This window comes from Panthera onca, chromosome C2 (assembly GCF_046562875.1).
Source record: "Panthera onca isolate mPanOnc1 chromosome C2, mPanOnc1 haplotype 2, whole genome shotgun sequence".
Classification (NCBI taxonomy): domain Eukaryota; kingdom Metazoa; phylum Chordata; class Mammalia; order Carnivora; family Felidae; genus Panthera; species Panthera onca.
Window position 1 is genome coordinate 103,908,709 of NC_138347.1, and position 19,819 is coordinate 103,928,527.

At 39.4% G+C, this 19,819-nt stretch overlaps 1 pseudogene across 1 annotated transcript in view; it reads right to left on the bottom strand.

The window, feature by feature from the left end:
- Positions 1-577: 577 nt before the first annotated feature.
- Positions 578-19,819, bottom strand: part of LOC144612764 (small ribosomal subunit protein uS2-like) — a 95,297-nt pseudogene continuing 76,055 nt past the window's right edge. The window contains exon 4 of the transcript XR_013549771.2: positions 578-1,421. The product of XR_013549771.2 is annotated as a small ribosomal subunit protein uS2-like (transcript). The remainder of the gene's footprint in view (positions 1,422-19,819) is intronic.

Below are 19,819 nucleotides of genomic sequence, written 5' to 3' on the forward strand. Positions count from 1 at the left end.
TTCTGAATGTCAGGGGCTGGTCTTTTCTTTCTCCATATACTTCCTTAATACCCTATTTGATTTGGCACCAAATGCCACAGTGCCAGGTTTGTCAGGCACTGGATATACAACAGTGAACAACACGACTGGTCCCTGTTCTTGTGGAGCAGATAAGGGTGATAACCCAAAAAATTATGTAATTGGCTGAGAGTTCTATAGCATGTAAGTGGCAGAACCGGGACCCGAACTATGGTTAATTAAACTGTACCCATGTCCTCACCACCACACTGGGCTGCCTGCCTTTCTGAGGATCAGGTCATCTATTATTCACAGGCTCTTTTTTTTCTTTTTTTCTTTTTAACGTTTTATTTATTTTTTTTTTTTAATTTTTTTTTTTTTTTTTTAACGTTTGTTTATTTTTGAGACAGAGAGAGACAGAGCATGAACGGGGGAGGGTCAGAGAGAGGGAGACACAGAATCTGAAACAGGCTCCAGGCTGTCAGCACAGAGCCCGACGCGGGGCTCGAACTCACGGACCGCGAGATCATGACCTGAGCCGAAGTCGGCTGCTTAACCGACTGAGCCACCCAGGCGCCCCCGTTTTATTTATTTTTGAGACAGAGAGAGACAGAGCATGAACAGGGGAGGGTCAGAGAGAGGGAGACACAGAATCTGAAACAGGCTCCAGGCTCCGAGCTGTCAGCACAGAGCCCGACGCAGGGCTCGAACCCACAGACCGCGAGATCATGACCTGAGCCGAAGTCGGCCGCTTAACCGACTGAGCCACCCAGGCGCCCCTCTTTTTTTCTTTTAAGAAACTTTATTTTCCATCAACCTTATTTCCATTTCTGTTTAAGAGTCTGTGGACAGAGCAACTTAGGATCCCTCAGGGGTTGTTCCCACCCATTCAGGGGCCCGAGCAGTGGGAGCTGCAGCCCAGTCCTGAGCAGTGGCTGAGAGCCCCAGTCTTCAGTAGGGAACTGCTGGACGGGCACTGAGGACCCCGCATGTCTCAGACCACCTGAGACCTCAGGTTGAGTAGCAGTAAATTCGGGACCCGGGGCAGTCCATTCACCTGGAAATCCCTCCTTGGTCACAGCCTTTTCAGCATCAGCCTGCTCTTCCTTCTCAGTCTCTTCAGGATCTCTGTGGAAGGAGAGGTCAGGTGTGGCCCCCCACGGGTGTTCATGGGAGATGGTGCACGGGAGTGTGTGCAGAACCTCCCAGGCCAGCATCCACCGCCTCGGACCCACTGAGTGAGCTCCCTTGCTGTTGCGTGGGATGGCAGTGTCCACACAGCGCCGTGGAGAGTCTGGGTTACACAGAGCAACGGTAGGCAGGTTAACATAAGACACCTCTGTGAGGGGCTGGTGGTCAGCCCTGAATCAGTGACCAGCAGAAGACACGGTTCCCGGGAGGCAGCCTGGACCTGGCTAGTGAAGGTTCCAGGAGTGAAGTGGCCCACAGTAGGAGGGGCTCCAGTGGCAGCCGTCGAGTTGAGCACAGCCCAGTGGCCAGTGTTCCTAGAATATGATGCCGACATTAGCCGGGTTTTTGATGGCAACAACGGAACAAGCTGCCGGCAGAGGCTTCCCATAGATCTCTCTAGGTTTGTAATACACCATCACTTTCTTTTTGGTAGATGTACTGTTCTGTTTGGAAGTCAATGTTAGTGTCATCTAAGCGAGTTCTGCTGCAAGGAATTAGAGGACATCCTCCTCTTGCAGGACGTCAAGGGCTCTGGGCATTGTGCAAGTTTTCCTTAAAGTTACATGGGGGCCTAGAACAACACCTCCATATGGACCCCTCTCTTGTTAGCATGGAAAGGCCACAGGCTTTTCATAAATGAAATACTTATGTGGCAGAAAGTACCTACATCTCTCCTCACACTTCTCGCCCCTCAATAATAAGATCTCCAGATGTCAGAAGTAAGTACTTTGTGTCAAATCTGTCTGCTACAAGCCTAGGATGAGCTTGGTCTCAGAGTGAGATAATAGGGGCAAATTACACCAGAAAGAAATTCGTTTTGCACTTCTTTATTTAATCCTCAAATCTCATCTGGGAAAAATGGGTTTTCTAATCCCATAGTCCTTATGCTCAGGATATCTATCCTTTTTCAAATCTTAGCTTTGGTGTAATTTGATACAAATCTAAATTTGTAATTTAGATTCTGTGTGTTTGGCCTTGGCCTTAAAATGGAATTCCTAAAAGGGCTGGAAGAGTATGACCTCCTAAGAAGTTACAGGTGCATTTTCTAGATTCATTATGTATAAATTCATTTAAAAAAATTTTTTTAGATCAGAATCCATAAAATCTCTCTCTCAACCAATTAATGTAAACATAAATATTGATTTTTATCTCTTGTGGTTTAGACTATAATATAACTTTGTTGGAGATAGATTGAATGTTTTATTTTTTTAATGTTTGTTTATTTATTTTGAGAGAGAGAATGAGTGAGCATGAGCAGGGGAGGGGTAAAGAGAGAGGGAGAGAGAGAATTCCAAGCAGGCTCCACAGTGTCAGTGCAGAGCATAATGTAGGGCTTGATCCCACAAACTGTGAGATCATGACCTGACCCAAGATGAAACTATGAAAGTTTTTTTTTAATTTCAGAAAAAAAATCTTTCGGATCTAGGACTAGGCAAAGAATTCTTATATTCAACAACAAAATCATGATATATAAAAGAAAAAATTGGTAAGTTGAACATCATCAAAATTAAAAACTTGCTCTGTGACAGACCCTGTTAAGAGGACAAAAAGATAAACTACAGAGTGGGAGAAAATATGTTCAAACCATATCCACCTAAACACCAGTATCTTGAACATAAAAAGAACTCCTGGGGCATCTGGCTGGCTCAGTCAGAATAGTGTGCAATTCTTGATTTTAGGGTCGTGGGTTCGAGCCCCGTGTTAGATGCAGAGATTACTAAAATAAATAAATAAATAAATAAATAAATAAATAAACTTTTAATGTTTTTATTTATTTTTGAGACAGAGAGATACAGAGCATGAGCAGGGGAGGGGCAGAGAGAGAGGGAGACACAGAATCCGAAGCAGACTCCAGGCTCTGAGCTGTCAGCACAGAGCCCTATGCGGGGCTCGAACTCATGGACTGTGAGATCATGACCTGAGCTGAAGTCAGACACCCAACTGACTGAGCCACCCAGGCGCCCCAGTAAATAAACTTTTAAAATAATAAATAAAAATTTAAAAGAACCCTCAAAACATATAAGTAAAAAAAAACAATCCAATCAGAAAATGGGCAAAAAACATGAAGAGACAGTTCACTGAAGAAGATATTCAGTAGTCAAACAAGCAGATATGAAGATGTCTAACATCATTAGGGGTATGCAAATTAAAACCACGGTGAGATATTACTACCCATCTATCAGAATGGCTAAAATAAAAAAAAAAAAATAGTGATAATACCATATGTCAACAAGGATGCAAAGAACCTGGATTACTCACATACTGATGGTAGGAATGCAAAATAGTATAGCCACTCTACAAAACAACTTAGCAATTTCTTAAAAAGCCAAAAATGCAACTACCATACAACCTAACAATTGTACTACTAGGCAGTTATCCTGATGAAATTAAATTTTATGTTCCCATAAAAACCTGCACACAAATGTATATAGCAGCTTTTTGTTGTTGTTGTTGCAATGGCCAAAACAACCCAGGTGTCTTTCAACAAGTAAATGAGTGAATACATTGTGTTGCATCCACACCCTGAAATACTACTCAGCAATAAGAAGAAGCAAACTGTTGTGCAAACAACAACCTGGGTGACTCAGTGTGACCCTCCAGATTCTCCAGAGAATTATGCTGAGTGAAAAAGCCAATTCCAAAAGGTTATATACCATATGTTTCTATTTATGTAACATTCTCAAAATGACAAAATTAGAGAGCTGGAGAACAGATGAGTGGTTGCCAGAAAATAAGAATGAACGGAAGGGCAGGAGGGAAGGAAGTAGGTGTAGCTATACAAGGACAATATGAAGGATACTTGCAGTGATGGAAATATTCTGTATTTTGACCATCTCCAAGCCAATATCCTGACTGTGATATTGTACTTATACTTTTGGAAGGTTAAAGGGTTCAGGAGATCTCTCTGCATTGTTTCTTACACCTGCACGTGAATCTACAATTATTACAGTTTTTAAATGGTTTATGGGGTTCGTGAGTTTGAGCCTCGACTTAGGCTCTGTGCTGACAGCTCAGAGCCTGAAGCCTGCTTCCAATTTCTGTCTCCCTCTCTTTCTGTCCCTCCCCCACTCGCACTCTGTCTGTCTCTCTCTCTCAAAAATAAACAAACATTAAAAATAAAAAATAAAATAAAAAATCGGGTAAAGCTTTCTGTTTAAGGAAAACAACTGCCTGCTTTTATCTCTTGTAGTAGTTTTCTTCACAAGTCTTCAACACTTTTGTCTACATTGTTGGCTGACTAACCTCTTCTCCCCAGTGTCCTTACCACTGGCAGCAACCATGAGATACAGTTCTGGTTACCAGGTGAAGGGGAAGTCTATTGGGCAATCTTCCAGGAAAACTAGCTTCCTTAATAAAAAGGCACAGACTCAATGGATATGCCATTTGCCCTCACTCTTTGCTCCTTTGCCCTTCTCTCTGCTTCGGGTCTGGAATGCAAATGTGATGCCATCTACCATAAGGCAACAAGCAGTAAGGGCATATGCCATCATGCTAAGGATAGTGAGGCTGAGAGCTAGAGACAAACTGTGTCTTGACTGTTATCTTGAGGTGGCACCAACCTTGGGCTGTCCACCTTTAAAGTTCTTTCTATTTAGGGGGAAAAAACCCACCATTTTATTTTTAAGCCAATGTTGGGCAGGTTTTCTATTATTTGGAACCGAACACATTTCTAACAAATCCCTCACTCATGGGAGATTCTCAGCAGGGCTGAATACTTTGTCCACCTTAAAAGACTATTGTAAGGATGAAAAGCGTGATAGCTACTTAATATTCTTTGTGTGTTTCAGAAACCAAATTGCTGACACTGCATTTTCCTTTCTTCTTTCTCTACAGTATTTTATGTTTCTTATTATTCTCCTCAGCTGGGCTTGAATTTGTATTATAATCAGACTCTTGCCAGTCGCTCTCCTAATTGAATTGGGCTTTTGTTGTAGCTGAGACAGCTCAGAATTTTTTAATGGTCTTCCAAAACCATTCCAGCCCAGGGCAGATGCTCCCTTCTTCGACCTCACAGCACTTACTGTCTGCACTTCCCAACTGCCGATTCATCATGCACTGCCCCATGACACTTCTCATACAGCTGTCATAGAGTAATCGATGCTTAGAGCTGGAAGGGACATTAAAGATCGTCTTCTCCAGCCACCTCAGTGCGTGTGAGTTGTGGTTTAACTCTTGGATTTTTCTTTATCCCTTCCTGGGTTTAGAGCTTGTAGTCTCAACTAGATCTTAAGCTCTTCGAGAAGAGAAAGATACAGAACAAATATGTGTTAAATTACCTGCGACAAGCCAGACCCCTTACACTCATTATTTAATTTTCACAACAATCCTAAGAAGTGGTTAGTGATCCCCACCTGACACGTGAAGGAACTGAAGCTCAAGGAGGTTGTTACTTAGCAAAGGGACGATGCCTAGAAAGAGGAGAAGCCCAGATTTTGACTTGGATCTTAAGATGCTTAAGTGCCTTTAACCTCTTTCAAAGTTGCTAACCACTTGATTAGATTTTGCCCTTTGGAGTTCTTCAACCTTTAAACTTTAAGAAATTCTGCATTCTGTTCATATGCTTTCTCTCTTAGTAAGAGATTTAAATTATATCTGTGATATTGTGATTCATAATAAGACACATGTATTTGGTTTTCATCTCCAGTCCTGACACAGGGCTCCTAAAACTCTTGTAAATTCCTAAGTGAATTTATCTGTCAATGTGAGGGAAGCCTCTATAAAATCCCAGCAGGAAGGGTTTCAGAGAGCTTCCAAGTGGGTGAACACATCCATGTAGTAGGAGGGTGACGCACCCCAATTTCATGGGGACAGAAGCTTCTGTCCTCAGGATCCTGCCAGACCTTGCTCTATGTATCTTTTCATATGGGTGTTTATCTGTATCCTTGACCATATCCTTTAAGAAACTGGTAACGAGTATTTCCCTGAGTTCTGTGTGCTGCTCAGCTCTGTGAATCTAAGAAGTTGGTCATGAGACCATTGATTTGTAGCCACGTCAGACAGAAATTGTGGGTAACCTGGGGACCCATTACTTGAGATTGACATCTGAAGTGGGGTGAGAACACTGTTGTGGGACTGAGGCTTTAACCTGTGGGATCTGACACTATCTTCTGACTCTGTCTCCAGGTGTCAGAAGAGTTAAATTGTAGTACACCCAGCAGGTGTCCTGGAGAATTGCTTGGTGTCAGAAAACTTCCACACATTTGGTGACCAGAAGTATCAAAAGTGTTATGAGTGTGGCAGTAGTGTGAGAGTAAAGGGGAAACGCAAAAGAACTGTAGGCTTTTCCAACTCAGTATCTAATAGCCAAATAAGATAATGGTTCTTTGTGTGTAACATTAACATTTTTTAAATGCAATACTGTTAGAACAAAAATATTATACTGTTTTGATTTAGTGAAAAAAAATTGTTAGATATCTGCCATGATAAAATTTTATAGCAAAAACACATATATTGTGAAGTTAATGCAGAACAGTTTTTTCTTCCTGAACAGCAGCAAACAGAAGTGCCTTGTAGAGAATAACTCTGTAAGCTATTTGTGATAACTTGCACCACTAAGAAAAACTAATAGAAATACTTAGAGAAATGAAATTTAGTAGTTCCAAGTTTCCAAGAAATGTCAACAACTTTTGATTCCATTAAAAATAAACCAATGGTATCTTTCTTTTTTCATCTGCAACATACCCTACCCTATTTTATTTTTTTTTTAATTTTTTTATAACGTTTATTCATTTTTGAGAGACAGAGAGAGACAAAGCATGAGTGGGGAAGGGGCAGAGAGAGGGAGACACAGAATCTGAAGCAGGCTCCAGACTCTGAACTGTCAGCACAGAACCCGACGCGGGGCTCGAATCATGAGCTGTGAGATCATGACCTGAGCCAAAGTCGGACGCTTAAGCGACTGAGCCACCCAGGCGCCCCTGCAACATACCCTATTTTAATCTGAGCCTACCAGATTTTAACTTGGAATTTGAAGCCTTTCAGTTGCACTACCTTTTTGCAGAACTTTCTTAAATGCCAGATTGGCAATTAAGATGCAGGGGGTAATTTCCTTTACTATCATTGCTATTGTTCATGTAACAAAAAAAAAAAAATTAGGTAATTGGCTTTGAAGAGCACAATCCTATAGCTGTCATCCATCTCTGATATAAGCCAAATTTGATTTTGAAGTATAAAGATAATCTGTTTATTTAAAAAAGTGTAATTTTATATTTCTGCATTTTAAAAAGAGGTTAGTCATAATTTTAGATGCATGCTTTTAGTTAATGTACTTATACATGCCACCTTTGGGAACACAGATGTATAATCTGAGTTTATTTATAACTTGCTGATTATATACTGCTTAAATCTGCAAACTTGAGATATTGCAATGAATATCAATTTAAAAAAAATCATCGGCTATGGTAATTGGTTGTACATGTCTAAAATCTTAACCAAAAATAAATAAATAACCTGCTAAGTAAATAAATATATCTAATAGGCTCCTGTATATCACGAGGCCACACGGGCATCTAGTCATGGGTATGATGGTACTTATTTACCATAAGCCTCAGAGGACAAGGGCTGTACCTAGAATACCTTTGTATACATTGTGTCTAATACAATCGAGTGTAATAAATATTTGAAAGATGAATGAACGAATATGTTTCCTTCAAGGGCATTCAGATATCTCACTTCTTTGAGTTTCTCCAAATTGCTAGCACAATGTTTTGCTTAAAATAGACATTTGTTGTCTGTTGGCATCATTGGCATGAGTGTTAAAAGAAAGGGAAAAGTCTCCTTTGTCTTTCCCACCAGGCCACACTATTTTTCCAGGTATTACTAGGAAATATGCATTTTCCAGACAGCTGGTCATGAACACGACAGTGCCAAGAGCTCTGGCAAACTAGTTACGCCCTGTGCATCAGTCATTCCACTTCAACTCTTGCCTTTCTCTGAACCTATGACAATCTGTTAAAGAATTATTAGTAATTGTTTCTCTGTTAAAAACACCACTTAAAAATTTGAGATAATGTACTACTTTGACAATGAGAAAAGAAAAAAAATGAAGAAATGATTCTGTTCATATTTTCTATTCTCCCACTTCATTTATAAAGAAGCTTATAATTTATCTGGGAGGTCTCAAATTGGCCACACCAAATCCAATCTGTAGAAATTTTTGACAGCCTACTATTGGCTTTTCAAAAATTGAGTTAATTGCTCCACCACATAATATTCTTAGTTACAAGCAAGAGAAACTGATTCTGGCTTATTTAACAGAAAGGAATTTGTGAACATGCTCATGGTAGGCCTCAGAATACAAAGGAAGGTGGAGAACCAGACATGGGCCATGCAGCCAGGAACACCACCCAAAATCACACATCAGAGCCAACTTACCCAGTCAAGCCCACACAAACATCACTCTCACAGCCTGTACCATGGACACACTATTGCTGCTACCACTGCTGCCTCTGCTCTCCTGGGAACACGACTAGGTGGCACCTATAGGGCTTCCCGAAGTCCCTGCTCCTTTGCATCAATTAGCTCCAAAGTTCAGGGCTGGTACCTGAAATCAGGTGAACCTAGATCACATGAGTAAATGGAGACTGGGGAGTAATTAGAGATGGAGGGAGAGTTGAGCCTTTGCCTGCCACTGTCCTGTGCCTTTCTTGCTGATTTTCATATAACTTCTCCTACTTTGCCACCTCTGTCCCTTCCAAGTTCAGAATCCCTAAACAAGCTAAGTAATTTGCACATTCATTGCCAAAATTAACACAGTTGGAAGCAGGAAGTTAAGAAATCTAATAGCCAGCTGTTCTTGGTAAATATTTATTAGGCCATTTTTAGACAGTGGTAATGTGTTCAATTAATATTTATAAATGTAAAATAGAAAGTCCTAAATGGTCATGACTGCACTCCTCTCGCATTCCTTTAAAATTCAGAATTAGCTCCTGAAGAGACTGCAAGTGCCTTGAGAAACCAATTAAAATTTTAATCCCTATGTGGAATGATTTTCCTTGCCTGCATTATTGTGCAGGCTCACTGTTTCCTAGTCCATTAGCTGCACTGTCAACCCTGCCCCCTCCCATAACCTTTAATCCACCTAACAAAGTGAGCAAGCAAACGGCTCAGTGAAAATTTACTTGAGTTCAACAAACTCTTGGATACACTCATTAATTTTCTCAAAAATCTTCCAAGAAAGTAAGTGGTGGCCCAGAATATGATATGTATTTATTTGTGAGTTGCTTGGCATGCACTCACGAGTCTTAGTTTCACATAACAAGGAAATGCTTTTGGCCGCAAACATTTTTGTTTCACGATTCATCCTCTAAATCCTAGCAAATAATTTATTGCTGAAATTTAAAGGTTTTCAATAAAACCCATCCCTGGCAGTAAAAATTGTGGACAATAAAGAATTTTGGCACATGCTACATACACCAAAAGACCAAACTGTCAGATTTAGACTCAGTTTATATTTACTGAGCATGGATTATGTGTCAAGTTCTAGCCAAATTTACAAACATTAGCTTAACTGTCACTACAAATCCATGAGGTAGATTTAATCACACCTTACTGAGAAGGAAAGCAAAGCTCAAGGTCTATGGGACCTAACAAAGATTACAAAGCTAGAAGGTGGTAAAGCCCCGGTTTGAACCTGACTCCTGATCCTAATCAATTCTCTGCCTTAGCAGACTGATCCAGGATGAGTAAGAGTTTCGGCATGAAAAAGTAGTTAAGGTACACTAAAGTTTAGGCAGAGATGTGTAACATCTAGCAATTCTTCCCTAATTAAAATATTACAGATGAATCCAATGATGAATCCAAATTGTTGGGATTGCATTGAGACACTGCAACTTTGCATCCTATCATTTTAAAATTGAGTTCAAAGGAAGGACATGTCTAAAGCAAATGGGCGTTTCACCTGATGAAAGCATGGTTAGATATAATTCTCCATATCTCAATGCATAGGTTTGGAAGGCAAAGACAAATGAACAAAATAAAGCAAAACCACATAGAAAATAATGAGTAGAAAAGTTGTCTTATAATGGCTAGTGACTACATAATTAGACAGTCTATGGTTGGGGCAGATATTTTGCAGTCTTTTTTTCCTTCTTCAGTCTTATCATTCCTTGTCAACCTAAGTAAGCCTGGACTTGTAGAACAGGACCTAAAGCTGGTCCAAGGGTGCATTAGCATGGGTAATGGATTCTCGCTCTGCTCCACAGCATGGAAATCAGGAATATATCTGGCCCAAGGACCATCAGGGTAATGGATTCTTGCTCTGCTCCACAGCACAGAATTCAGGATTATATCTGGCTCAAGATGTTTTAGCTTAGAGAGGTTAGAGTAATGAATGAAAAGTTTATTTAGGAGTATGAGTACTACATACTCTACACCTGCAAGCCTTACATGGGTCATAGGACTCTGAGATAGATGAGGTACACCTAGCCACGGTATAGTTTTCTCCAGCATGTACCCAAACAAGACCATGTCCTGGACTGCTTTAGTACCATATGTGTACGACTAGGTCTGAAGTGGGCAGCTGAGCTTTGAAAGGTATGATGTGAGCTTCATTTGCTCAGATTTACCAGATACTGTGTATTTGCTGGTGTGGCCTTTTTGAGGGATCTTCAAGGGGAAGCACTTCTGTCTGTTAACAGGCAAAGAGAACTGATCTCTCTACTGCATACTCTACCAGCTCTGACTTCATGCTGCACCTTTAAATATATAAACCATGTTTGACTTGCCCAAGTGGTGTCTGTATCTGGTTGTTTAGTTGATCTGAGCCTATCACTCACATTTATTAACTTTGTGTGTGTGCAGAACCAAATGTCTAAAAAACTTCCAAGATCTTGGATTATTGATTAAAGACTCTTTTCAGAAGAAAAGTATAGAATTATTGCCAAACTGGTGCTTGGTAATGGTTCTCATCCTTGACCAAAATGTAAGGCTCAACAGGAATCTTCAAGAAATGATCTCTTTCCATCACATCTATCTAAATGAATACTCTTTTAGACATATCACATATTCTTAAACTAAGTTCTGCTAAGTAACTCACACAGAAAGGAAAGTCTAGGTCAAAACAGGCATAAAAATTTATGAAATGTGAAATGTGCTGTAGTGGTAAAACTTCTAGAAGGGTCTTTGTGTAGCAACAGAATCTAATGTCTTTTTTTATGTAGTATTTTGATATGCTACATATGGGAGGAGAAAACCTTCAAAAGTAATTTGATACTAATTTGAAAATGTAGGTGTAGACTTACAGGAATTAATAATCTCTGGAAAATATTTTTATCTGCAACATATCCTGTTAAATTAACGTCTACTCAGCAGAAAGCTGCTTCTTGCATTCTCCTGTGTTTACAGCTGATGGAACCCTCAGTCCATTTCCAATATTCATTTAACCATTTACCCATATCTTTTACTAAGAAGCACTCCTTCCCATTTTATTTTATTGGCTTGCAGCTGTTTTCCCTCTGTGGATCCAGGCCAAAGGAAAAAAATTAACCAGGTTATAATGTCTTTGAAAACTTTTAAAATGGCTACTTCACTCTTATTATTAAAGCCTATTTTTAGGGAAAGCACTAGGATATAGCACTCTGACATAACTTAGCTTCATAAAGCATTTAGCTGTTTTTAAGGTTAATACAGATATTTAATAGGCTTTTTCTTTCAATCATTTTCCAGTTTGTGTAATTCACCAATACTACTGTTTTGTAGTAGAAAGGATAGAGTCACAAAAAGAATAAAATTCCTTTCACACGGTTTCATGGTTAGACAATGGGACTCCATTACTTAGCCTTCTGGTTTCTACTCCCCTACTTCTTCAGATAAATTATATTAACCAATTTACTTTAACCTTGAAATTATCAGGTCAGTTTTTTTGTTTGTTTTGTGTGTGTGTGTGTGTGTGTGTGTGTGTGTTTTAATCGAGAGAGTAAGTTAAAAAAATTTTAAAGTAAACTCTTTATTGAAATGCAACAACCAAAGAAAAGCACACAGATCTTAAGTTGTACAATTTGATGAATGTTCACAAACTAGACACATCTGTGTAAACAATGCCAGATAAGAAAAAGAACATGGAGTACCTGGCTGGCTCAGTTGATAGAGCATGTGCCTTTTGATCTTGGGGTTGTGAGTTCAAGCCCTTTGTTGGGGGTAGAGATTACTTAAAAAAAAAAAAAAAAGATTAGGTTAAGTAAACAACATAACCAGGACCCTAGTTGTCCCCTTTGAGTCCTAACCCCAAGAGGTTTCATTCTCCTATTTATACTATAGATTAATTTTGCCTATTTTTAAACTTTACATAAATGTAAACTGCAGTATATATATCTTGGATCTGGTTTCTTTCACTCAACATCACATTTATGAGATTCATCCATATTGGTACATGTAATAATTGGTTTATTCCACTGAATACACTGTGATTTATTTATCTTTTCTACTATTGATGGATTTTGGGGTTGCTATTATGAATAGTGCTGCTGCGAACATTCTTGTACATGTCTTTGATGAATATATGTGTGCATTTATCAGGGATATACTGGGAATTAAATTGTCAGGTCTTAGGCCCTCATTTGGTACTGGCTGTCTTTTTCTTCTGGTGGGTTGAAGAGTATGCTAGAGTTGGCTCCTACCAGGTCACAGGCCCCAATGGTTAAATTTTCAATAATTTTGAAAGCTAGTTGTTAAACACAACCATTATTAAAAATTAAATAATATAAACTTAAGTAAGTTATATCAAAACAAAGGTAATAAGTATTCAAATTTCATTACCTCCCATTGTATTACATTTGACTATCTTTAATGCCATTAAGGTTATTTATATCAATTGTATTTGTATGGTGGGAATACATTATAATGGTGCACTGTCAGGTATTTCTTCAGCAATAGCCTGTGGGTAATATGAAATTGACTACAATGGAGTGTTTACACCATAGGAACTGAGAAATGCTACTTATAAGGACTTGATTTATTGTACTATTGATTTATACAGACTTAAGAAAGTGATGCGGAAATGTGAATAATGCAGGTTAAACTCAAAAGTGTCATATTTGTAGTTGATATGTTGTGAATAGCTAAAAAGTTATCAAAGCATGGTTGAATTACAGATATGGATAGACTTCAGCAAAAATCAACAAGAGCATTCTATAAAATCAATTGGCTATATGGAATTTAGAATAAAAAGTATATATTATATTGTATTTTTTTTATTATTTGTCAATTTATGATATACACACCATACTTTTTTTTCCCCCTGGAAAGCCTATTGTCCAACCTTTACCAGCACAGTTTTGGTTGTAGTGCTATCACACTGTGATTTAAGTTTACTTTCCCTGATGACTAAGGAAGTTGAACACATTTTCATAAGTTTATTAGTCACTAGAATTTTTTTGTAAAATACCTATTTAGCTATCCATTTTTCTACTATGTTCTTTTTCTTATTGATTTATAAGAATTATTTACATATTCTTGATGAGTCCTTCATTGAATACATGTATTGCAAATGTCTTCGTCCATTGTGTGATTTACCTTTTCACTCCCTTAGTAGTTTCTTGTTTTTGTTTTTACTTAAAGAAGTTCTTAATTTTCATTCAGTACAATTACCAACATTTTCCCTTGTGGCTAGTGCTGTTTCTATGCAGTTTGAGAAATATTTGCTATTCTGAAGATGCCAATGTTTTCCTCTAGAAGCTTTACTATTTTACCTTTCACATTTAAATTTTTTTTAATGTTTATTTATTTTTTTTTTTGAGAGAGAGACAGAGCACAAACAGGGGAGGGGCAGAGAGAAAGGGAGGCACAGAATCTGAAGCAGGCTCCAGGCCTGACTGTCCTGATGCTAGGCTTGAACCCATGAACCCTGAGATCATGACCTTAGCCAAAGTCAGACACTTAACCGACTGAGCCACCCAGGTGCCCCATACATTTCACATTTAGATCTGCAATCCACTTGGGATCAATTTTTCTCTATGGTGAGGGGAAAGCTAAGATTTTTTTTTTTTTTTTTTTTTTTTGGTCCAGATGGATATCCAATCGGCCCAGAATTATTTTTTTAAAGACCACAAAATTAACTCTACACACTCAATTCCTATACCCTTTTATCTCTTTCTCAAACACATCAACACTGAAAGTCACATAATAAGCAATTCTGTCAACATCTTCTTTTTCTGATATTTATCATTAGCACTTATAACTTTGCAAACTATTTACTTTCAAAATATTAAAACAATTTATTTCATGAAATTAAAACAAATTCTGATAGCACATTCAGATTATTGAACAAGTCAATATTTATTTGTATAAACTTATGAGAAAGAGTAGATATACTTGTCAATAAAGAGTGACCAATTCTTTCTTCAAAAGAGAAAATAGACTGTTGACCATGACAATCTAGTTTTTCCTACGTAAAGGATTATGTACTCTAGGAGTAATTAAAATAAATAAAATCCATCCAGGAAGAAGATACGAATGGGAATATCATTTCTTATATATGAGAATTAATTTTTAATTCTGTTATTGATTCCATTGTTTAGAAAGAAAGCAAAAACCCCACATTTCAATTGCATACACTTTATAAAATGATGGACAGATTTTTTATGTTTGCAGTTTGATTATAAAGAGGACCTAACCTTCCACTAGAGGGCATCTTTACCCCATTTGGACTTCTGTTTTGGGCTTTTGTAAAAATAAATAACAGCAACTAACCTTTTGCTTACCTTTTAACTATACCAGACCCTTTGGACAAAGTTGTGAATGGTCTTGGTGTTAAAAGAGATCTTATAAACACACACATAATCTTTTTCACTAACAGTTCCTGTATTAATAGCTGTTACTGTTATGAAATTGTCTTTGGAACTAATTGTCCCAATTCCAGAGCTTTTCTTTTCCACACAGACAAAAAAGGTCCCTTTCAGTATAGGCAGTATGTATATAATCAACACTAAAATACTGATTATTTAATTTATTATGTACTCTATAAAATAGACTTTCTAATTGTTATACCAATGGGAAAAATCACAAAGGAAAAATGGATACATTTGACTCAATACAAAAATATTTAAATGTAAGGTAAAATTATACACACAATTGAAATGCAAATAAAAAGCTAGAAAAATAACTTACCAATATGAGAATGTATTAACAGCACCAAAATATATAAATACTTCATGCAGATATATAAAACACAAAGCTCTTAATAAAAGTAGACATAGTATGAATAGATAATTTAATAACAAAGTTAAAAATTAATAAGCCTCATTAATAATCTAGAAACAAAAAATTATGATATACTTTCTAACCTACAAGGTTAGATAAAAGATAGTAAATGGTAATGAAGGTGGAAAGAGAAGCACAATTTCGCGCACTGCAGGTATAAGAAAGTGCTGACTTGTAAATATGAAGAGTGATTGAATGGGAAAATCTTCATTTTTCAGCCAAGACAGTAAAGATTGGCTCAGGTAAAAATCACCAATAAATGCTAAATGTAGGGGTGCCTGGGTGGCTTAGTTGGTTAAGCATCTGACTTCAGCCCAGGTCATGATCTCACCATTCCTGGGTTTGAGCCCCATGTTGGGCTCTATGCTGACAGCTCAGAGCCTGGAACCTGCTTCGATTCTGTGTCTCCTGTCTCCCTCTCTCTCAATCTGTTCCTCCTCCCGCCCCCCCCCCCCCCCCCCCGCTCATGTTCTGTCTCTCAAAAATAAATAAATGTTAAAAAAAAATTTTTAATAAATAAATGCTAAATCTAGAGGAGACTATCTACAGGGTCTTACGGTGTCTTCCCATTGTAGAGAGGGAAACATTTTCCCTTTACCTTTCTGGGTTCTGTGGTTAAAATCCCCCCATAATAAAAAACAGATTTAACACAAGAAAAAAGAAGTATATTAACATGTACACCTCATATATATGTGGGAGATACCCAGGAAAAATGAGTAAAACTCCCTGAAACGGCCCAAGTCACGACCTTAAACATCATCTTCAGGTAAAGACAAAAGAAAAATGTTGGGAATTTGGGAGGTCAGTTATGGAAGCTTACCAAGAAAAACACAGTAAACAAGGTAAGGTTGTTATGCAGATTTAAGAAAACACCCTCTTCATTGATGAGAGTTTCTTGTGATTTAGAGTCATTCTTTTCTTCCAGGTACAGACAAAGACCTCCTTATCAAGGGAGATCCTCTTACCAAAGGGTAAATTCAACTTTATTTTTAGAGCTACTCCTGTGTCTACCCTTAAAAATAATAATAATCAGCCCCAAATAATCCTTATGCCAAAGAGGAATATTTTAGTGTGGCATATTCTGCTACCCTTCACTCCTACCTTTGAAACTCCCTCCAGAAGTTTCACAGTCCAGAAGCTGAGTTGGTAGGATTCCTCCACCTCAATGAACCAATGTCTTACTCATAAGAATATACATCAGTTCAGTTCACAAGTTGTGTCTCACTTCAGGAGGTGGTAAAGAGGAGAAAAAAACAATTTCTCCCCTACACTTCTAGATTTTTGGATGAGATCCCCCAGAAATAAAAAGATTAACAAGAGAAAAACAAATTTAATTATGTAGGTACATATGGGAGCCTCGCAAAAATATGACACTTATAGCAAGGAACCAAAGCAAGAAGCTTTTATACATTTTAGACAAAAAAACAATAAACTTGTGAAGAACTGACAAGACGAGGTTTGGGCTTGAGGTGAAATGGTGAAGAATTAACAAGGTTCATTTATATAGCCTTCTTGGCCCTATCTCCTATTTTGGTGATAAGGAAACTATCTACCCTGCTGCTATAAGGAGGGTACTTTCACATAGGAAAGTTATGTTCTACTTATGATATACCCTGATTCGAAAGACCCCCCGAAAACAAACCACCAGAGTCCAGAGTCAAAGCCAAGTGGCAAGGGTCGTTTATTGCAGGTTCGAACCCGGTCCTCCGCGCACTCGTTGCCAGTGACGCTAAGAGGCCCCGAGCGAGGATCTTACAGCTTCTTTTATAGACAGGCACAAACAAGTTAGGGATTTTTTGGTGGTTACAGAGCTGTTATTGGTTGACATTTAAATTTGAACACTCAGCAGAACTTGATTGGTTCCCCCCTTTATTTCAAACCACTCAGCAGAACTTGATTGGTTCCGGCCTTTAGGTCAGACCACAACTGGGCACGCCCTGGCTGGTTCCCGGAACGGTGGGGGGGGGGGGGGGGGGGGGGGCGCGGGAGGTCTTTTCTTTGCAGTTGTGAGTACACCTGGTAATTTTTCTCTTAGTCTCTCATTCCCCCCTCTCTTTGGTGCCTTAAGAGCCAATATTGGATCTTATGTGTCTGACTCAAATGTTTCGGTAATGATGGGTTGATATTGGGTCCTAAGGACCATCAGTTGGATCGTGTTAACTCGGTCTTTGATAAAGGCAACTAGTTTATTAATAATATAAGGCCCGAAGGTGAGGAGGAGAAGGAGGAGTATAAGGGGCCCAGCTAGAGCAGAAAGCAGGGTGGCTAGCCATGGGGACTGATTGAACCAAGACTCAAACCAGCCTTGTTATTGTTCTCGTTCACGCTTCCGTTTGGCCAGGCCTTCTCTAACTTTAGCCATGGACTCTCGGACTACTCCGGTGTGGTCAGCATAAAAACAACATTCTTCTCTTAAGGCTGCACATAAGCCTCCTTGTTGGAGGAAGACTAGATCTAGCCCCCTTCGGTTCTATAGGACCACTTCAGAAAGGGAGGTCAGAGATTTTTCGAGGTTCGAGATTGAGTCCTCAAGTCTGGCTATATCCTCATCAATGGCTGCCCTTAGGCTATTGAATCCTTGGTGCTGGATGGCTAGTGATGAGATCCTTGTTCCTGCCCCTATGGCACCGAGGCCAAATAAGGTGGTCAAGGTTATGGCCGTAAAGGGTTCCCGTTTTGTTCTTATTGACTCTCTTGCTTCCGTCCCTTCTGTCCACAGATCATATACAACATTTTCTCGGTGGTAGATAACCTTTGGAAATATTAATACCATGATACAATATTCGGGTGACAAATTAAAAACATCTCTGCTAACACATGGGGTGAGCCCTGTCTTAGAACAAATCCACCAAACTGTCAGGAGCTGGAATTATCCATTTAGATTCATCTATAGAGTAATTAGTCGGGGCACAGAGCTGGATATGGCTAGAGGGGACCTTTCCTATACAAGTCCCATTGCCAGTGACTGCTTGCAGTGTGAGGCCGGGGCCCTTTCGATTCCACTTGCAAGCTGCTGGCGACTCTTCTCCTAACTGTGAAAAAGGGGCAGCTAAACCTATGGCTTCGTAGAAGGGGGCTTTTATATCATAACAGCCAGCAGGCCCTTGTTGCCTCAGGGTCCGATCGGTTTAAGGCCTCATACGCTGCTGTTAGCAATTTCCATAGGGAGTCTATGCCTTCTGGGTTCTGATTTTCTTGGACAGCTTGTGCTTTTACTCCTGGGGTAAGGGCGGGGGTCCTGCTGGAGGGAGTAGTGGGGATCTGCCTGGGGATAGGCTCGTCTCTTTTTTTTCTCTTTTTTAATACCTGATTTGGCCCCACCCGTTGTACAAGAGGGGAGACTTCTAATTTTATTTGAATGGCAGTCCCAAAGAGGGGATATTGATATAAGTAGACTCCCCAAGTGAGTCCTAAGACCCACCGCCTGTCCTTTTTTCCCTCCTCTGTAAATCTCACACGAATAAGGTTACAGTTTTCATCATACCTGGTGCGGGTACATGGTTGGACATAGGACATTTCAATAAATTGGGGTTTTACTTCCCACTTCCATTCCCCATCATTAGAGGTGACACAACTCCAGGCTGCGCAATAGAGGTTTTCAAACCCCCCACATGTGTGCCTCACTGCCCCCGTCCTAAATCCCGGACATGCATAAAATCCATTTCTACTTATTGATACCCTCCTTTGCAGTTGCCTCCATTTACCTCCTTCCATTTTTTCTAATGGACTAATTTTTTCTAAATTAAAATATAAATCTGGCCACCAAGTATTTAATGGGGCAGTTCCTAGGGTTTTGTTGTAGACTTCATGAGTCTCTAAATTAGTAATTTCCCATGTCAAATTATAGGAGTTGTGGGGGTTTGGATTTATAGACAGAATTTGCAGAACAATCAAGAGGAGGGCAAGTACCATAGTTACGGCTCAATCCGTTGGGGGCGTAGGGTCAATTTTAAAGGATTGTCCTTAGTCCGATCAACAGTCCAGGTTGTCTTTGAAGTTCCGATGAGGTCTGAGAATGGGTCCACTGGTTTGGCGTGGGTGAAATGGATCCAGGTGGCGATTCCGTCTACTTTGATGGCAGTAGGCATTGTCAGGATGACCTGGAAGGGTCCTTTCCACCTGGGCTCCAGAGTTCCCTGCCGATGACGTTTGACGAGGACCCAATCCTCTGGCCGGAAATGATGAGGAATAGGCGGGGGTCCAGTCTCATAGAGTTCCTTTAATTTGGGCCATACATCTTCATGGACCCTCTGCAAGGCTTGTAGGGAGAACAAAAATTCAAGACTATTATCGTTCTCAGCTTTGACAAGGTTATCTTTTAGGTTAGGGATGATGGGGGGTGGTCTACCATGTATTATTTCATAGGGTGTGAGTCCCAGTTTGTATGGGGAATTATGTACCCTGAACAGAGCATAGGGGACAAGGACCACCCAAT